Source organism: Nomascus leucogenys, chromosome 9 (assembly GCF_006542625.1).
Source record: "Nomascus leucogenys isolate Asia chromosome 9, Asia_NLE_v1, whole genome shotgun sequence".
In the NCBI taxonomy this organism is placed as follows: Eukaryota; Metazoa; Chordata; class Mammalia; order Primates; family Hylobatidae; genus Nomascus; species Nomascus leucogenys.
The window spans coordinates 41,836,592-41,856,775 of NC_044389.1; the positions used below are offsets into that span (position 1 = coordinate 41,836,592).

At 34.0% G+C, this 20,184-nt stretch overlaps 1 protein-coding gene across 22 annotated transcripts in view; it reads right to left on the minus strand.

The window, feature by feature from the left end:
- The window catches only part of ADGRL3 (adhesion G protein-coupled receptor L3), an 871,587-nt gene that overhangs the window by 670,805 nt on the left and 180,598 nt on the right, over positions 1-20,184 (minus strand). For 18 of the 22 annotated variants that reach the window (XM_030818870.1, XM_030818878.1, XM_030818884.1 and 15 more), the window contains one exon: positions 13,246-13,311. The exons of 3 other annotated variants lie outside the window; for them this stretch is intronic. The gene's annotated coding sequence lies outside the window, so the exon portion shown is untranslated. Of the gene's footprint in view, positions 1-12,543; positions 13,034-13,245; positions 13,312-20,184 lie in introns of those variants that run through there. One more of the 22 variants, XM_030818865.1, reaches the window with a different exon arrangement.

Genomic DNA, 20,184 nt, shown 5'->3' on the forward strand with positions numbered 1-20,184 from the left:
TAAATATATTAAACATAAATATAAATAATGAGAAAAATCTAATGGTTTTTCATTAATTTTAAACTTTGTTAAAAGTTCACTTTCTGCTACATCTAAAGCTAAAAGGATGTTGTACTAGATGACATGTATGTACAGGAAATCTGTCAGGCATTTGGGTGAAAAGCACACTGCAGGTAGCACTTTACAAATAAATCCTTTCCCTCCTTAGCTAAAACAGGCTATAGTAAAGGCAATTTGAATACGATCTCAATTCAGATGTGGTTTTCCCAACTTTTGGTCTCATAACAACAAAACACCCTGGTTAGTTTGGTGGAGACTCCATTCATTCATTATTCCTTGTTTGTCAATTAGCATTAGCACAATGTGCTCTCAACAGGTGGGATAATAAATCTATGCATTCCTCTTTCTACATTAACAGTTCAGCTATTCCCCTCCATATCAAAATTTTCCAAATTGTTTTATATTAAATTTGTTCCCTCGTATTTTATTGAAGTCCATGCCAGTTAAAACATTTTCAGATATCTTATCATTTTCTGATATATTATCATTTTCCGGTCTCTTTCAAATGGGTTACAATTGGCTATTTTTTTCAATGAAATAATTTGTTAGAATATTTTACTGAACGAATTCAGAATAGGTCATTACCTATTAAAACCTTCATTTTTTATTATATTTGTCGTGTAAAATTAACATATAATAGTGAGTATGTTTTAACTGCAGCTAGAAAATAGACCAGCTGAGAAAGCACTTGAAATAACATAATACAGTAAAGCAAAGTTAATAGAAATTATCTGTATAACTTTTGTGAATAAATTATGGTCTCATAACACAAAACACCCTGGTTAGTTTGGTGAAGACTCCATTCATTCATTATTCCTTGTTTGTCAATTAGCATTAGCACAACGTGCCTTTCAGAAGCCATATAAGCTATATATACAGCAAAGGTTTTTATAATACATTTCCTCTGTCCTTGTGCTATTAGCAATTCTTTTCAAAGGTGTTATCATAGGGAATTACTGCTGCAATACTGACTGATACTGGTGTAATGAGAAGAAGTATTCATTTTTCTTGGATATTTATACTTTGTCCAGAATAAATACCACACTTATATTTTCAACCACCTTATCACTAGATTGTCCCGGAACTGACAATCCAAAAATACTATTAATTCAGCATATTTAATCAGGTATGAAATTAAAGTGAAATGAAACATAATCTATTAAAATTTTTATTTGTGGAATTAATAACTGAAGATTTCTTCATTTGTGGCTGAGAACACTGAAACACAATTAACAAAAGTATGTATAAAATTTAGTTTCTTCATTATTTAGTTTCTTCATAAATTTAGTTTCTTTGTTTTAAAATGGAGAGTTTACAAGATTATACATACATTATACCCAAGTTTTATAAAAATCTAGCCATTCAGAATTTTGGCAGCAAAGCCAACAACTGCTTGCTTCCATTACACTTGTAAGAGGCAATTTGAGAATACACTCCCCAGGAATTAAATTTTGTGAATAAACATTTTAGCTAATTGCATTATTGTTCTCAGAACATTCAAGGCAGCAGTAAGCCAAACGAAGCAATCCAATTTCTTTATTTCTTTTTTTAAAGCAATTAAATTCTCTTCCACAAACACATTTTAGAAATCAAGGGAAAACTACATGTATTGTATATTGGATGGATAGGGAAGATACGTAATTTTTTTTATATTTAAGTATAAATTTGTAATGTTTTAAAGAAGAAAATGCGTGGTATTCCTGGGCCAAATAAATTCTAAATGTATATATTTCAATGGTTTGTGTAAAAGTTCAGTGAGGGGAGTTTGTCATTTGAACTTTTCATCAGTGCTCGGGGCACTGCATTTTGGGAACAGTTCAAAGAATACTGTAGCTATCCGATCCAGCCAACCATTTCAGATTTTTATCTGATCATTTTACCCCATCTTTAATGTATGTCTTACACTCTTTAGAGATCTTATTCTTTAAGAAAACAATATAATATATATACTTAGGTCCCTACTAAATACATAATAATATAAAAAGATTTCTCCTAATGTGTCCTTAAATTTCCTCTTGTTTGCTTCTTTATCCATTACTCTATCACTCAGGAAAATTATATTCTCTCCAAAACAGATTATTCATTATTCTATAATAAATAATATGGTCTTACCATGACCATACTCTTAGAATGACCATTCTCTGTTCTCCACTAATAAGATCCTTTTCATATGCTATAAATTCTGCAAAGTTTTCACAAAGAATTTTATTAAGAATTAATTACTCTCTATTCCTCATGTTCCTATTAGAGTACTTGTCATATTATCAGACAGCTAGCAGTACATGTTTCTGTAGCCCCAACTAGACTTCCAATTTTCTCCAGATGGTATGACATTATTACTCCAGAACACAGCCGAGGTCTTATGCACACCAGACACTAATACAATATGTACTAAATAAATGATTTATTTTAAAGTAAATTAAAATTGACATATTTTATTCTTCATTCCTCTTCAAGAGTTATGATGATATTCATTAGCATTTCAAATTAGCATTTGAAAGATGGTACTTAATGTTCTGCATTACACCAATAGAAGTAAAAGTAATATTTTTAATGTCTCCTTTTCTTGTAAACATATAAGCTTGAAACTTTTAAAAATGTATATTCATCCTGAAAAAAATGAGAATTTATAATAAAGCCTGAATTTCATAATTAAGTAAAGGCTCTAAATTATTATTGACATTTTAAATTCTGAAAAAAATTGAAAAATGTAATTCTCAATAAAATCTCATTATACTAAAAAATGAGGAAATGAATTTACATTTACTCTTGTATTTGCTCAATCTAAATTACATCTAAAAGTTTTCTAATAATAAAATTTTGAAAAACATTACAAAAATTAATGATTCTATAATATTTAAGCTTCCGGATTACTTAGTGGATTTCTGTCAGGCACCAAAACTGTTTTTCTTTAAGGTTTTCTTTAAGGTCTTTAAAAATGTGCATATCATTGACTTCTGACAGAGTATACTAAACACAGAGGCCAACTAACTTTTTCTTCTCAGTGACCCAAGATCATCACAGAATTGCAGCATCATATTTTTTTAGATCATGGAGGTCATTTATGGATAATCTAGTGCTGTTCTTGCTAATTGGACAAATGAGAGTACTATAATCCAGGGAGATTGTGTGGTGTGTTCTTGGGTCTCAGAGCAAGTTAATGGCAAAACCAGGCTTAGAATGAAGAGAACCTTATCCAGGGTTCTTCCTAATAGGAACCACATTTGAAAATTGTGTGTGGCCGGGCGCGGTGGCTCACGCTTGTAATCCCAGCACTTTGGGAGGCCGAGGCGGGCGGATCACGAGGTCAGGAGATCGAGACCACGGTGAAACCCCGTCTCTACTATAAATACAAAAAAAATTAGCCGGGCGTGGTGGCGGGCGCCTGTAGTCCCAGCTACTCGGAGAGGCTGAGGCAGGAGAATGGCGTGAACCCCGGAGGCGGAGCTTGCAGTGAGCCGAGATTGCGCCACTGCACTCCAGCCTGGGCGACAGAGCGAGACTCCATCTCAAAAAAAAAAAAAAAAAAAAAAAAAAAAAAAAAGAAAATTGTGTGTAACTCAGCGGCTCTTAGATACATAGAGAAACTTTGCTGTGACATATAAGGGATATAGCCAGCTATATTTAATAATTTTATGATGTTTTTTAGTGTTTATTTGGCTCCTATTACTAATATCCAATGACAGATTCATGTTTTGTTGTTAGTATTTCCATCATTTCATAATTTGGTGTATTTAATCTGAGAGGTTTTGTATACTAGATGACCAAATTTGTTAGAATATATTTGTAAATATTTTTTCATGAGACTCTTTTCTCTCTTTTTTTTTCTTTTTTTTTTTTTTTTTTTTTTTTGAGACGGAGTCTCACTCTGTCACCAGGCTGGATGGAGTGCAGTGGCGTGATCTGGGCTCACTGCAACATCCGCCTACCGGATTCAAGCGATTCTCCTGCCTCAGCCTAACAAGTAGCTGAGGCGCAAGCCACCATGCCCAGCTAGTTTTTATATTCTTAGTAGAGATGGGGTTTCACCATGTTGGCCAGGATGGTCTTGATCTCTTGACCTCGTGATCCGCCCCCTCCTCCGCCTCCCAAAGTGCTGGGATTACAGGCGTGAGCCACCGCGCCCGGCGCATGAGACTCTTTTCTATGTAAAAAGAAAACCATTTATGCATGTAAATTCTGAAGGGCACTTGACGTGAGCTTTAATTAGAATAAAACAGCTGAATATCCATCCAGTACCGGAAACAGTTAAGCCTTATTTCTATGGTCAATTGTTTTGGCATCATCTACGACAAGAAACAAGACAAAACTCATAAAGAAAAAACAAAAATATCATGGAAGGAAAATATCATAAAAGTAGCATTTTGGCCGGCGTGGGGGCTCACGCCTCTAATCCCAGCACTTTGAGAGGCCGAGGCAGGCGGATCACGAGGTCAGGAGACCAAGACCATCCCGGCTAACATAGCGAAACCCCGTCTCTACTAAACATACAAAAAAAAAAATTAGCCGGGCGTGGTGGGGGCACCTGCAGTCCCAGCTACTCAGGAGGCTGAGGCAGGAGAATGATGTGAACCCGGGAGGCGGAGCTTGCAGTGAGCCGAGATCACGCCACTGCACTCCAGCCCAGGCGACAGAGCGAGACTCTGTCTCAAAAAAAAAAAAAAACAAAGTAGCATTTTTCACTTGGATAATTTTCTTACCTAAATCTAAACAGCAGTAAAAGCAGGTTTTGCCATAGTCATCCTAGTGTTAAAAAAATTAACAAAATCCAGTGTTTGAAGAAGATAAAACTTTCTGCATACCAACAATTTAATAAAAATGGCACCATAAATAGAAATAAATAAAAACTGGAATAAAACAGTTAATAGAAAGGAAACTTAGAAATAAAAAAAAAACAATAGATAGACTTACTGTATGACCAGTAATCCCACACTTAAGTATTTAACATAGAGTGATGAAAACTTATGCACATACATGCAGACTCACACACATTGCAAATGAATGTTCATAACAACTTTGATGCAGTTTGGATGTTTGTCCCCTCCAAACATCATGTTGAAATGTAATCCCTAATGCCAGAGGTGTAGCCTGGTATGAGGTGATTGGGTCATGGAGGTGAATCCCTCATGAATGGCTTGGTACCCTGCTCGAGGTAAGGAGTGAGTTCTCACTCTGAGTTCACGTGAGATACAGTTTTTTAAAAGAGTGTGGTACTACCCCCACCTGTGTCTCTTGCTTTCTATCTGGCCATGAGCGACACCAGGCCCTCTTTGCCTTCGGCCATGACTGTAAGTTCCCTGAGGCCCCCAACAGGAACAGATGCTGGGGCCATGCTTCCTGTGCAGCCTGGAGAACTATGAGCCACAATAAACCCTTTTCTGTTTATAAATTGCCTTGTCTCTAGCAGTATTTTATAGCAGTACCAATGAACTAACACAATCTTTATTATCATTACAAATTAGAAATAACTCGTGTTTTTCAATAGGTAGATAAACGAACTGAGATACATCTATACAATAAAATATTACTCAGCAATAAAAAAAGGAATGAATTATTGGGGTACTCAACAACAAGGATGAACCTTAAAGGCATTATGCTGAGAAAAAGAAGTCAATCACAAAAGGCTACACATAGTACGATACATAGGAATGGAGAACAGACCAGTGGCTGCTGGGAGTTAGGGGCAGAGGCAGAGTTTGACTACACAGAAGCAGCACTAGGGAATTTTCAGGTGATAAAACTGTTTTGTATCCTAATTGTGGTAAAAATTACACAATTTTCTACAAGTTTCCCATTTCATAGAATTTTCTACAGAAAACAAAGCATACAAACAAAAAGAATACAAGCATAAATACAGATGGAAAGGCAACAGTTGTGGTTGCATGGGTGTATCTATTTGTTAATTCATCAAATATTTACAATAACTAATTTTAAATGTCTGTTCTCAAAAAATTTAAATGTATATTGTCAACTGAAAGAGAACAATGAACAAATACCCCTCCTGCAAGGAAGCAAAATGTCAATAGCTAATAATGCACTGTTCAGCTATGACACAAAACACCAATCTATAAATATTTATAGCTCAGAACAGACCTCACTCTATTCAACGTAGCATCCCTGATTCAGGCAGAAATATGCAGCCTTTTTTGGACCATCATAATATTTTTTCAATGCCGTGGATTAGACACAGCAGTGGACACTTTAAGATAAATAAGGTCTGGTCAAGACAAGGATCAGAACACAAGATTTTGACTGGGCTACTGCTAGTTCAGGGTTTAGCCGTAAAAATAAGAAAAAATGGAGTTAACATAACAATGAGTATGCACTCACTTTATAACATAAAAATCTGGTAATAAACATTTATTTTAAAATAACTAAATTTTAAAATTAGTCATTATTTTAAAATTTAACATAAGTTTTAACAGATTTAGTGAGAAAAGCTATACACACCAAAAATACTGATCCAAGTAATTGGTTATAACCTTTGTAAAATTCTGTTAAAAATGAATTTTATTTTTGTTTTGGTGGGAAAAAAAGTATTATTGTTGTTTTGTATACAATCCGTTTGCTGTTCATGGCTTCACAGCCCTCTGCTGACAACTTTTACTTTGCTCAACTGACTGGCAGCTATCATTCGAATGCCAGACTTATCTTTATGTAGATTTCTAAAGGTCACCATTCATGCATGTAAATTCTGAAGGGCACTAACTATATACAGCTGACAGATTCTGACAGCCATCATATCTCCAAGAGTGGAATAAGCAGGAATGACTGTCTGAATAATTAATGTGCTTTTACCCTGCCCATATGCAGTTTTTACATCCCTCACATTCTGACTGTGGTTTTGAAATTAATTAGAAAACATAATCTCATAGCGAACCAAAACTTCTTTTTTAAATTTCTATAAAAAAGGGGTAAAAAAGCGAGACAATTAATGACCTTCAGTTTAAAGTGTTAAATTTATAGAAATCACTCCTACCTAGAGATGAAAATTAACATCTAGCTCTGGATATTATTTCTGTAAAAAAACAGACATTACTATTTCTGTGAAGACATTACATCGTTACTGTATAAAAAGTGTATAAAAGCAAATAAGCAAAGAATTCTGCTCCCTACACTGCTCAATAAATGGCCCCATCACAAACAGGGTTGCCACTTTCAAACCTGTGATTCCTTCCTGATTTCAACTTTTCTCTCACTACTCAAATGCAAACAGTCACTAAGATCTATCAATTGCCTTCTAAATGGTCTTAAATGTGTTACTCCCACTCAATCCCCATTGTTGTTCTGTTAAACTGGATCTTTCTCATACCTCACCTAAGTTATTGCAAATATTTCCTGGGTAATCCACCTGCCTCCAGTCACATGATCATGCATGCTGCTTCCAGAGTTATCTTTCTAATATACAAATCCATGAGCAAAGCCAATGTTGCAATATAAAAGACACATAAAAACAGAAATTAAAAGGACGCTATAAAGAGGAAATATTTAGAATACATAAAATAATGGAAGGAGGCAATAAACAAATTTTGTGTAATGTGGTAATATATGCTCTGGAGAAAAAATAAGGCAGAAGATGGGGGTAGAGGGTACTCCCAAACAGTTTCCATTTTAAATAGGAATGTGCAGGGAAGGCTGCCATGAGAAGAGAATACCTGAAGTCTAGGAAACAAGCCACGTGAATAACTGGGGAGACTGATCAGTAGAAAGGCCCACGCTCTTAGGTAGAGTGGCCTAGTGTGTTCCACACACAGCAATAAAGCCAGGGCAGCTGGAGAGCAGAGAAGGTTGAAGATGGAACAGGTCTCCATTTGCTGTCTGTGAGAACAGTGAAGCAAGGAAAACAGGAGGGTGATGTAATTATCCACGCAGAAGAGGACTGTGATTTGGACAAAGGTAGTAGCCTAAGAGGTGTTTAGAAGTGGTCAGACAGAATATGCTGATGGATGTGTAATGTGTGCGATACAAGATTAAAGAATTACTCCAATAATTTGTGCTCAAAGAACTGTAAGAATGGAGCCATTAACCCAAGCTTCTGTGAGAATGATGTTAGTGTATAGGATTTCTTATTTTGAAAACTTTGGTTTCACCTTGTGTGTTTAAATACATTCAAAGAGGTCATTTCCTGTGGAAAATAGACCTTCTCCAGCACATCTTTCCTTTTGAGGCTCAAAAAACTGTAGTGTATTTTACAAACACTTACGTAGTCCTTAAGATAGGGACTGTTCTATTCTAAATGCTGTATGGTAGATCATATTGTTAACCCAATTATGCAGGTGAGGAAAGTGAAGCAAAGAGAGGATAAATACCATGCCCAAGGTCCTCTGTTGACTCTGTCTTCAAAATTTGAGCTCTTTATTTCCTCTCAGTTGTTTTGTGTATTTTATTATTAAAACGGAGTCCAGAGGCCCCCAGAGCTGATAGTGGGAGAGGGGTGGATGATGATGGATATGTTTGTTGTGGGAAATCAGGGACCCCAAATGGAGGGACCCTCTAAAGCCATGGCAGAAGAACATGGATTGTGAAGATTTTATGGACATGTTAGTTCCCCAAATTAATACTTTTATAATTTCTTATGCTTGTCTTTACTGCAATCTCTAAACATAAGTTGTGAAGATTTCATGACACTTACCACTTCCCCAATCAATATCCTTGTGATTTCGTATGCCTGTCTTTACTTCTCTTAATCCTGTCAGCCGAGGAGGATGTATATCGCCTCAGGACCCTGTAATAATTGCATTAACTGCACAAATTGTACAGCATGTGTGTTTAAACAATATGAAATCTGGGCACTTTGAAAAAAGAACAGAATAACAGCAATTGTTCAGGGAATAAGAGAGATAACCTCAAACTCTGACCGCCAGTGAGCCGGGCGGAACAGAGCCATATTTCTCTTCTTTCAAAAGCAAATGGGAGAAATATCGCTGAATTCTTTTTCTCAGCATGGAACATCCCTGAGAAAGAGAATGCGCACCTGGGGGTGGGTCTCTAAACTGGCCCCCCGGGGCGTGGTCCTCTCTTATGGTCAAGGCTGCAGAGATGAAATAAACTCCAGTCTCCCATAGCGCTCCCAGGTTTATTAGGAAGAGGAAATTCCCGCCTAATAAATTTTGGTCAGACCAGTCGATCTCAAAACCCTGTCTCCTGATAAGATGTTATCAATGACAATGGTGCCCGAAACTTCATTAGCAATTTTAATTTCGCCTCGGTCCTGTGGTCCTGTGGTCCTGGGATCTCGCCCTGTCTCCACTTGTCTTGTGATATTCTATTACCCTGTTAAGTACTTGATGTCTGTCACCCACACCTATTCGCACACTCCCTCCCCTTTAAAAAATCCCTAATAAAAATTTGCTGGATTTTGTGGCTTGTGGGGCATCACGGAACCTACCAACGTGTGATGTCTCCCCCGGATGCCCAGCTTTAAAATTTCTCTCTTTTGTACTCTGTCCCTTTATTTCTCAAGCTGGCCAATGTTTAGGAAAAAATAGAAAAGAACCTACGTGGTTATTGGGGCAGGTCCCCCAATATATGTTCTGGATCTTGATTTTGGTGATATTTTCACAACTTTATGTGCTTGTCAAAACACATTCATACGTTGCAAAGACTGAATTCATTATATATAAAATAGGTATCAATAAACCAGCCTTTAAAAAATACAATCTAGCAAATATAAATTGACACATGTTGGAAATACATACATTTTGTCCAAATGAAGACTGAATTTCTCATCTTATATAATCCATTCTAATACTTCTTTTTTCTGATTAAGGCAGTGTTTTCTATGTCATCTTCTAAAAATATTTGCTGATAAAGTAATACATTTTTATTTGTTGCCATATTTTTCTCATGTGATTTCAGCCATTTTTACCACAGCAGAAAGAGCTACACTTTCTCTAATGACTTTATTCCTTCCCTGCAAGAAATCTCAAATAAGGCTTCTAAAGATTTATCATAAAGTTTAGTAAAAATTTGTAAATTGCTAGATTGACCATGAGTATAAACCCTGCTGAACAAAACCAGAGGTTTTACAGGTATGTTCTAGATGTTAATTTATTACAAATCTTAATATTTATTTTGCTGTGTACTATCATTAACTTATACCTCAAAACAAAATATATTCTTAGGACAAGTTTAATCACTTAGAATTTAAGAGTCAAATCCATATTTCATAGTCTTCTTGATTATTTTAAGTTTTTGGTTAGCTCCTTAATAAATCTGAGTAGTGTTTATGTTATATAATGAAACTGAAAAATAACCTATAATAGAAGTACGGGAAATATCAGCTGCCATTTTCTTAATGTTGCCTTGGTCAGGTATTAGTAAAATAATCTTCATTTTTCAAATTTTGACGTTAGGGCTACATAAAAGCTATTTTCTAGATGTGAGGACTAGTTTAGTTAAAAATGATAGTAATTCCATAAATGCACTTAACCAAATACATGCAACATGAGTACAGTAAAATACCCTTTCAAACAATCACCACCATCAAAACCCCAATGAGTAGCCACTTGACATCCAATAGGATGGCTGTAATCAAAATGACACACATAACAACTTTTGGCAAGGATACAGCAAAACTGAAACACTCACACAGTTCTAGTGGAAATGTAAAATGGTGCAGCCACTTTGGAAAACAATTTGGAAGTTCCTAAGAAAGCTAAACATACAGTTAACATGTGACCCAGGAAATTCAACCCTAGGTATATATATCCAAGAGAAATAAATACATACACCTACACAAAAGCTTGTACAGAAATCTCCAAAGTAAAGTTAATCATAAGAGCTTAAACATTTCAAAAAGTCCATCAACTAAAAAATGGATAAACAAAATGTGGTGTATATCCATATAATGGAATATTATTCAGTCATAAAAGAAATGAAGTAATGATTCATGTTACAACAAGGGTGAAACTTGCCAGCATTATACTAACTGAAAAAGACAGATACAAAAGGCCAAACATATGATTCTATTTATGTGGTAGAGCCTCAGTGATAGTATGTTAGTGGTTGCCACAGGGTGGGGCAAGAGTGGAATGAAAAGTAACTGCTAATGGATACAAGGTTTCCTTCTGGGGAAATAAAAATATTCTGAAAGTAGAGAGCAGTGATAGCTGCACAACTTTGTGAATATAGTTTAAAAAAGCAGTGAATTGTATACTTTGAAATGGTAAATTTATGGTATATGAATTATATCTCAATTAAAATATTAGAAAACAAAACTGCCAAACATTTAACAGGGCAACAATCCCTATGATTTCTCCATAAACTTCATATTTGGGACCTGCGGCAGTTATTAAATTAAATATTATTTAGCCGTAACGCTTTCTGATTTTTCATAAAGAAAATAAATATCAGGAGATGTTCTGAAATTTTATTCCAACATCCCCCTGAATACTTTTGAACACTCCGGGGGCATCTAGAATAGAAAATTAAGCTTTTGTAAGGCAAACATGATACTTCACGGACTGTTCCAAGCCAATTTCGCCTGACTCCTCTCCTAACATTGTCTTACCATATACGTAATCCTTCAGCCACAATGGAAACAGCAATCCTTCAATGGCCATCCCTTGCTCTTTCACAAAATAGTGTGTGGGCCTGGAATGTGTAACCTCACCTTCCCTGTCACAACAACTCCTCCGTGAATTTCACAGCTTCTCTGAAGGTTTTGGCGCCTCCAGCAGAAGGGAACTGCTCCCACCTTTCTTTCTTCAGCAGTCTGTCAGGAACTCTCAAAATGTGCACAATACTATCTGCGGTACTTCATCTTTCTCACTAGTTTTTAATATGTCCACAGCAAACATATCTAAGTTTGTTTGGATTAATTTTTGTAAACAGGATGATTGCATGAGCGTGTTTTGTATATTGATTTATTTCACCAACATTGAGTACCAAATAAACTATTACATATTCAACTTTGTAAAAGAATGTCTGCCAAATTTAGTTGTTAATGTATAAATAAGCTAATAAATATAAATGAAAGAGAGTCAATCACATCTATTCTGAAAGAAGGAAATAATATTAATTATTCGCAAATGTGACTGAGTGTGAAGAAGAAAACACTGACAAGAAATTCTAAATGAAAGAGATTCAATCATATCTCTTCTGTAAAACAGGAACAACATTGCTTGCATATAGAAATAAATACAGGGAAGAAAACAATGACAAAGAAATTAAAGCAAAAATATTTAAAAGACAAAACATTAGCTGGAAAATGTAGTGCATAGAAAGGCAAGTGCAATATTTTTACAGTTTTAAGTTGCTTTTTACTCTTAAAGCTCAGAAAAAAGTATGGAATATCTGAAAACAGATTATAGCAATTAAAGTATGTATCAATTATGTCAATAATTCAAAATGAAATGAACTTAAATCATTTTAATATGAAGAACAATAAGAAAGTTGGTATTTCAAATTTTAGGCTCTGTATTTATAATAACGTACATGCTAAACTTTACAAAGTAACTTTACAGGAATTACTTTCAGTACCTTCAAGAAAAGAGGGAATTCTCATTGAACTGTTGATTGATTAATATGCGGGCCTGTTTTGCCTTCTATGATTTTCTGGGGAAGATGTAAATATGGATATTGACTTAAAGTTACACTGCTTGAAATGTTTTATACTGGACTTCATAAACATATTTCTGATGAATAACAACATAATTTTTAAAGCAATTTGCTTAATATTAAACATCGTGTTGCTACCAAAAGAATATATTTTATTACCTAATATTTATATTCAACATTATATGTAATTGAAAACTGAATGAATTAAAGAAAAATGACCAACACATTGTGTTAGTGTACATGTAGCAACTGAAAAAAACTCAATATGGTTATTCTACATTAGTTAAGAAAGTAATAAAACATATGCGTCTTTCTGAAAAGGAGACCTACTAAAACTGTTATTTTTAGCTCATTTATTTTTCATATAGCTGGAGTATATTTCCTCACAATAGCAATATTTTTAATTAGATCACTTATAATTTGTTCACAAGAAATATGATTTTTGGAAAATGTATAACAAGAAATGGCAATTTATTTTCCAAAAATACCATTTTAGTAACACATTACAAATATGCTGATGTTTCAATACGATAAAGACTCATAAAATAATATATTAACTTGAATGTAAATATTTTTAAATAAATTTTGAAATTATATGGTTGGCAATAACAATCTACTAATTACCTTAATTTGCTCTTCAATTGCTAAAAATCCATGTTTTTTTCCTCCGATTTACCAAATTAAACATTTCTGAAAAAAAAGAAAAAAATATTTAATTTGATGATGAGAAAAATTAAATATTCTCTTTTATGGTTACAGTTGTAGAACTATTTGAATATTTCTTGTTGATTGTCAAGTCTATTATTTCCCACAATGCCTGAGGTCTCACAGCAGAACTATGGTATGTAGAGGAAATTTAGGATGCAGATGACACATCTTCCTAGACTATCTAATTTATTATAATGTTTACTGGGAAAATTGATGGATTTGGTAGCTAGATTTCTTTTCCTAATAAAAAGAATATAATAGTTTTTAATATAAATTTTGCTATTTCCAAGAAATGTCCCTATTTCTTGCCACAGGCTCTTCTAGCTAAGATACTGGGATTAGTCTTACCACTTTTGCCATTAGGTAACAGGCATAGAAAACAAATTGAGAAGCACCTTAGCACATCTAATCATACACATATACATACGCACACCCTTATTTATGCATACAGACACAAATACTGTAATCTATTTATTCACAATAATCTAAATAAATTTGGATTAAAATAGAAAGAAATAAACAAAAATGTAAGTTTATTTAAATGAAAGATTTATAGAGGCATTTGAGTTTTTATTTTCTTTAAATTACCATAATTTTTTTATTTTATTAAACAAACAATAAAACAGACTTTTTATACCCAGAAAATAGTATTATCCTTCAAAGTATTTTCTTTAGATATTTAATATTTTCTAATGGTTTTGCAACAGGCCATATCAATTTTTGAATGTTCTAGTAGGTCTATTTAAAGAGCTTTACACAAAGCTTTTTAGTTTTAGTTACTAGTTTTAGTTACTACACAAAGAGCTTTACACAAAGCTCTTTGTATTATTTAAATATTATTATATTTACTATTTGTTTATGCTATTAGTGGTAGTATGCAATCAGGAGGTTAAGTAACTATATATATGCTAAACAGTGACAAAATCCATTATCTATTCTAGAATTTTGCTCCCAAATGGATAAAGAATGAGATACAGGGCAGAAAGTCAATAGCATAAAATTAAAGTTGAGCTCTACTTTACCAAATCACTATTGATTAAAATAAGATATACTATGATATAAAATGAAAACAAATTAGTGAAAGCTATTCACTAATAAAAGCATTATATTTTGTTCAGGGACTTAAAAAATATTAAAGCAATGAAACTCACTGTATCTTTTGGAGTGAGTGTCCACTTGTATTTGCCCAATTAGTGAGGTATTTGTACCACAAGAACAATTCAAGTTCATACTTGAATGCCACACTTGACTGCTTGGGCAGGAAAAACAAATTTTTAATCAACTGCTTAAATTTCACTGGATGATCATTCTAGCGTGCTAGAATGATCTCTCAATAATTATTGGCTGTCACTTTTTTCCCTGGTTTTTGAAGAACTGGCGTATCTCATCTTCAAATGTTCTACATATCTAAACAATCATGGGTTGTTCTCTACAGGTTTGCCTACAATACTATCACCTTTAAGATCTTTAATTTTTTCCCTCCCATCTGGGAAATACATTCTGACATCCAAGCATAACTAATTTCACAAAGTTCTCCCTGATACTACCAAACCCACTCCACCACAGATAAAACCAATCTTATCTTCCCTGACACTCCTATACCTCTTTGTACATTTCTCTATTTTGCTGAAAGCTACACTATAATATGAATTGCTAGAGAACAGAGACTGTGGCTTCTTCAATCTGTATCACCCCTTTCTAAAGAACCAAACACCTAACAGCGCCACAAAATGCTGACTGGGTAAACAAAACATTTCCATTTCTTAATTAAACACACACAGACACACACACACACACACACACACACACACACAAACTTGTTTATTGGAAACTGTCTGTATTGGCTGCATATAAATTGAGACCAAAAACAAAAGTACACTATTATATGTGTCTTTGAATTTCTTTGTATAGCTACCTTTATATATTCTTTTTCTTTTTATAGGTAAGGACAGAGAATCTTCCATTTACACTTTGGCTATTCAACATCTCAATGCCTCTCTCAATTACAGCCACTTATGACACTTGAGAGTCAGCAGACGGCTCCAACCAAGGACACGCTTACATAGAGGCACTTAGCCTGCTATGAGAAGGCAACCAGGTGTGAGGGAAAACACCAGAAAGAAAAAGGCGAGCAGGAGGGTAAAGAAAATAGAAAAGAAAACTGCAAGAAGGTCAGGAAAAGGTATTATATCAAATGATACTGTTCTATCAATAAAAAGTAATGACTGAATTTCTTCTGTAATTAATAAACTTGATCTAAAGGGGATCTTTTAAAAGGAGCTACTAAAAATATTGTTTTGAGCAATGTGATTATTTAGGAGCAAAGCACTGAGGAAAGACAAAAAATGTAATTTATTTTGGATAGAAATAAATGCCTGCAAATATATGTTCATAGCTTCATTACTTTATAGTTCCATATGGTTCTAAAGTGACATAAAAAGCAATGCACCAGAAATTATTGCAACTCACTCTAGGTCTTGAGAATTAGATAGAAATGTTTTGAGTTCGAGTACTAGATTGCTTTAACTAAAAATTAAAAGTTAAATTAATTTTTGCTTTAAATCAAACTTTGTAAAGCAATCACATATATAAGATCTCCAAAATGGAAAATAAAATAAAAATGACATTTATCAATCACAAAAAAACTGGAATACACGATAAATATGAATGTTCAAGGTATATTCTCTAATCCTAAAATAGAAAGTTTAAAAAGTAGAGAAACTTCATTCATTCATCAAATGTTTACTCAATGCCATGCACTGCTCTAGTTGGTATGAATTCAGGAGTGAACTGAACAGATGAAAATAGCACTCACAGAGCTAACCTCTGCATTCCAGCTGTGGAGCAGTAAGTGAAAGAAAGAGATAGATACATACACATACACACACACACACACACACACACAAACACACACACAGAAAATGTGAGTCTGTGTCTATACATATACATACACACATTTTTACATATTTATAAAATACATTGCTATATTATTATGTGTAATAGATATATGTATAAATAATTTACATACATTTCTATTTATATGTAAAATTCTTACTTTTTTGGCAGGTTGAATTCACATTTAACCTTTAAAACAATTCTCTGAGGTTGGTATGGATATTAACGGCAAGGCTAGAATTGGAATGCAAAAAAGCCAAATTCAGACTCTACATCCTCAAGCCTTTCAAATAACATACTGATTATTACTGCCTATGTTTCTTATCAGGATGTTTATAACAAAAGACAGAAAATAAACTTCCCAAAATCAGTATTTTGGAAAATGATCATCTCAGAATTTCATGACACTGATTACTGTTAGAAGATACTTTCACATTTTGGTATTAAAATAAGATTCCAGGAATCCCATTATAAATTAATGTGGAATTAAGATGGAAAATATGTTATTTTCTCAGTCCAAGTGACATTAATTCCAATATTATGTGGCATCACCTACTGAACTATCCAGTCAGGGTTCATGAGTCAATGAAGAAGTGACATGAACAAACATGTTTTTAAAAGACTATTCTGTTGTCAGTTAATAGATGGCTTTCAGCCTAAGATGACAGTGATATTTTTAAAAAGGTCAGTGATAATTGAGACTTAAAAAACAATACGAGTTAGAGAAATTTTTATGATGGAATATCTTTTTGTCTACAAGAGGTAATCCTTAAATCATTCTTAGAACTAGACAAACAGTTACATATTAGGTATTAGTAATATAATTTTATTATTTGTAAAAAGAAGTATATCACTTTCATATCCATCATTTCAATTTTTTTGGATGTTGAATAGGAAAATGTGAGTCAATGATCTGAAAATAGACATAATCATCACATTTATGACAGTCTACCTCCACACTTTCAACTAGGCTTTCAAATGTTATCTTTTTACTTATGATGGTCAAGTCCTTTTTCCAACTACCCCTTTCAGGTCTCACCGGACTAGTCTATGGGTGATTTTCAAATATCTTCTACTTTGATTTCCTATTGATAAGCATCACCTTGTGCCACCTCTCTCTAGATAGTGTTCAGATTGTTTTTTTCATCTCTATTTCCAATATCATAATCCTCATCACTGTGTAAAATAGACAGTGAAAATAAATTTTCACCCTATTTTACAGATTAGAAAGCTATAATTCACAAATATCACCATGGTTATTACACAAATATTTTAAAGGCAAAAGTCCAAGACAATTTGTACTTAGTTCAACCGCCTGCCACTAATCTTGTCTCACTGGTCTACACACCTCAGTAGTACCTCTTAGAACACCATTCAAGCCCCTCTCAAATCTGCCTTGCAAATGGTTCCCAGAACAACCTAAGACTTCATTTTTCTCATGATGATTTTCTGCTCAATAATCCACAAAAGCACTGTTTTATTTTTCACAGAGTCTGGATTTCAAGAATTTATAAAGGATGAATACAATTTTTGTATTACAAACACCACTTTTTGACACCACTCTACTCCAAATAGAGTTTCCATAACAGCGAGCTCGGGTTGCTGACTGGCACCTCAGACAAGATTATTCTGAACAGAGTGGCTTGTCAGCTAATGCAATCACCCATACACTTGTTCAAAGTTTTAAATACTGTGCTGAAGTCTCATCTTCCCAAAAAATTAGCCTCAACTGTTTTTGCACAAACTCACCTCTAAATGCTTGGTAAACTTTAAATCAGTAGTACAAAGTTTAGTCCTAAATGCACCCATATTTTCTACCTGTTAGCCTATGGCCCCAAGAAAGAGTACTCCATTATATAAAGTATCTGGGGGTGGAACTTTGAGAATGGCTAAATGAGTAGGCTGGCAAATAGTCTCCACAAAAATCAATTATAAAACTGGACAAAATTGCCAAAAACAACTGTTTCAGGACTGTAGAAATTAACTAGTCATTTAACAAATTAGGAAATGTTTATCAAGAAAAACTACTGAACTTCTGGTAAGAACAATGGGGGTCCTATGTCATTTTGCTTGGGAATTTTCCTTTCTCTCTCCTATCCCCAAATAGGCTTAATGTGAGATCAGGAAACAAATCTCAGTAAATATAAAAGGATGAAAAATGATATAAATTGTGTTGCCTAACCAAAACAGAATTAAATTAGAAATAAAAAGAAAAATAGATTTTGGAAATCCCTAAATATTTGAAAGTTTTAACATTTCTATATATCCCAAGGGTCAAAGATGAAATCACAAAAGAAATTAGAAAACATTTTAATTAAATGGAAGCAAAAGCACACCATAACAAAATTTATGGGATGCAGTGAAAGCAGTACTCAAAGGCAAATTTATAGCTTTAAAAGCCTACATTAGAAAAGTAGGAAGATCTCAAATCAATAATCAAAGCTTCTACCTTAAACAAAGAGAAAAAGAAGAATGGGCTAAATGCAAAGTAAGCAAAAAAAGAGGGAATAAAGGAAAGAATAGAGGAATAAAGGAAAGAAGGTGTAAACTTTACCAGAAGACTAATGTTAAAATGACTACTAATTATTTTAAATCCCACTTATTATTCATTTATGTTATGAAAAAAAATCCCTTACCTTCTCTATCTGGTAGCATTTTCATTTTTAACATGACAAATAGATGAAATTACTCTTAAGCTTCCTCCTCATTGAAAAACATATAATTGATTTTTTGGTAATAGTCAACAGATCTATAAAGGATATAAAAATGTACAACATACAGGAAACTCACAGGTTATTATTAGGGAAAAAAATGCAGAAAATCCAGAGAATGATCCTCAAACCTTAGTCAATATATTACCCAACAATTTTGCTTATAGAAGGCTGAGTTTCATACATTTTGTTTATATAAATACTAAAATACATTATAATTAATGCAAGGAAGGGAAGAAATATATTGTGACTGTCAGTTTGCCTGTCTGCATATAGAAGGCAGGGTAGGATAGGACAGGATAGGAGGATGGAATAGGATAAGATACCATACCATTCCGTACCATTCCTCACCATACCATACCATAGGATACAATAGGGAAGGCAAAGGCAAAAGAAGGGAAGGGAGGAACCCATGCTAAGGTGTCTTCTATATACCCAGTCATTGTGGTAACAGCTAGGAATAGCGCGGCGTAAACAGATACAGACACAGTTCTTGCACTCAGAGAAGAGATTTTATTAACATTAAAACCAAGGATTAAGTCTTTTCTCTATTTCCTTTAGTGCAAAGAATTATTCTTTCTCAAGTATCAAAAGCTACCCAAAGCTCCCACCGCGTCCATAGCCACAATCAATTCCTTCTTCAAGTTTAGCCGAGGATTGACTCACAGATGCTTCAACTTACTGCTAGTATCTAAGGAAATATGTAGCCATTGTCCTATGACATAATAAAGGAGAAAACAAGACCTGCTGTGAATAACCCACCCTCAGGAAAAGTTCTAGCATTCTGCTGTAGATAGGAAAATAAGAAGCTTCTTATGAAGGAAGAAAAGATGGTAAAATATACAGCAGATGTGACTGATGGAGGCTTGAACAGACATCTAGAAAATGATTCAGTACAAAATGGAAATTCCATATGGGCAAAATGGACTAATGGCTGAGGGCAGGGGGTTTCCTGCTCTCCTTTAAACACTTCTGCATTAGAAGTAGTCAGCAGCCCATGTCTGTAACCCTAGGAAGACTTGGTGGGCTTCCAGAAAGATACTTCCTCAGCAACGCCTTCTCCTTTCCTTCTCTGCTTAAGAAATAGCTTTCAAATTATCAATATTAAAAACACAAAAACATTTAATTTACCCTCTGTTTTTATCCCTCAAAAATGGCTATGTTATGACTATAATTACACATGACAAGTGGTATTTGCATACTAATCATGGTTTCTGACTTCTATAATAATGGGAATTATTAAGCTTCT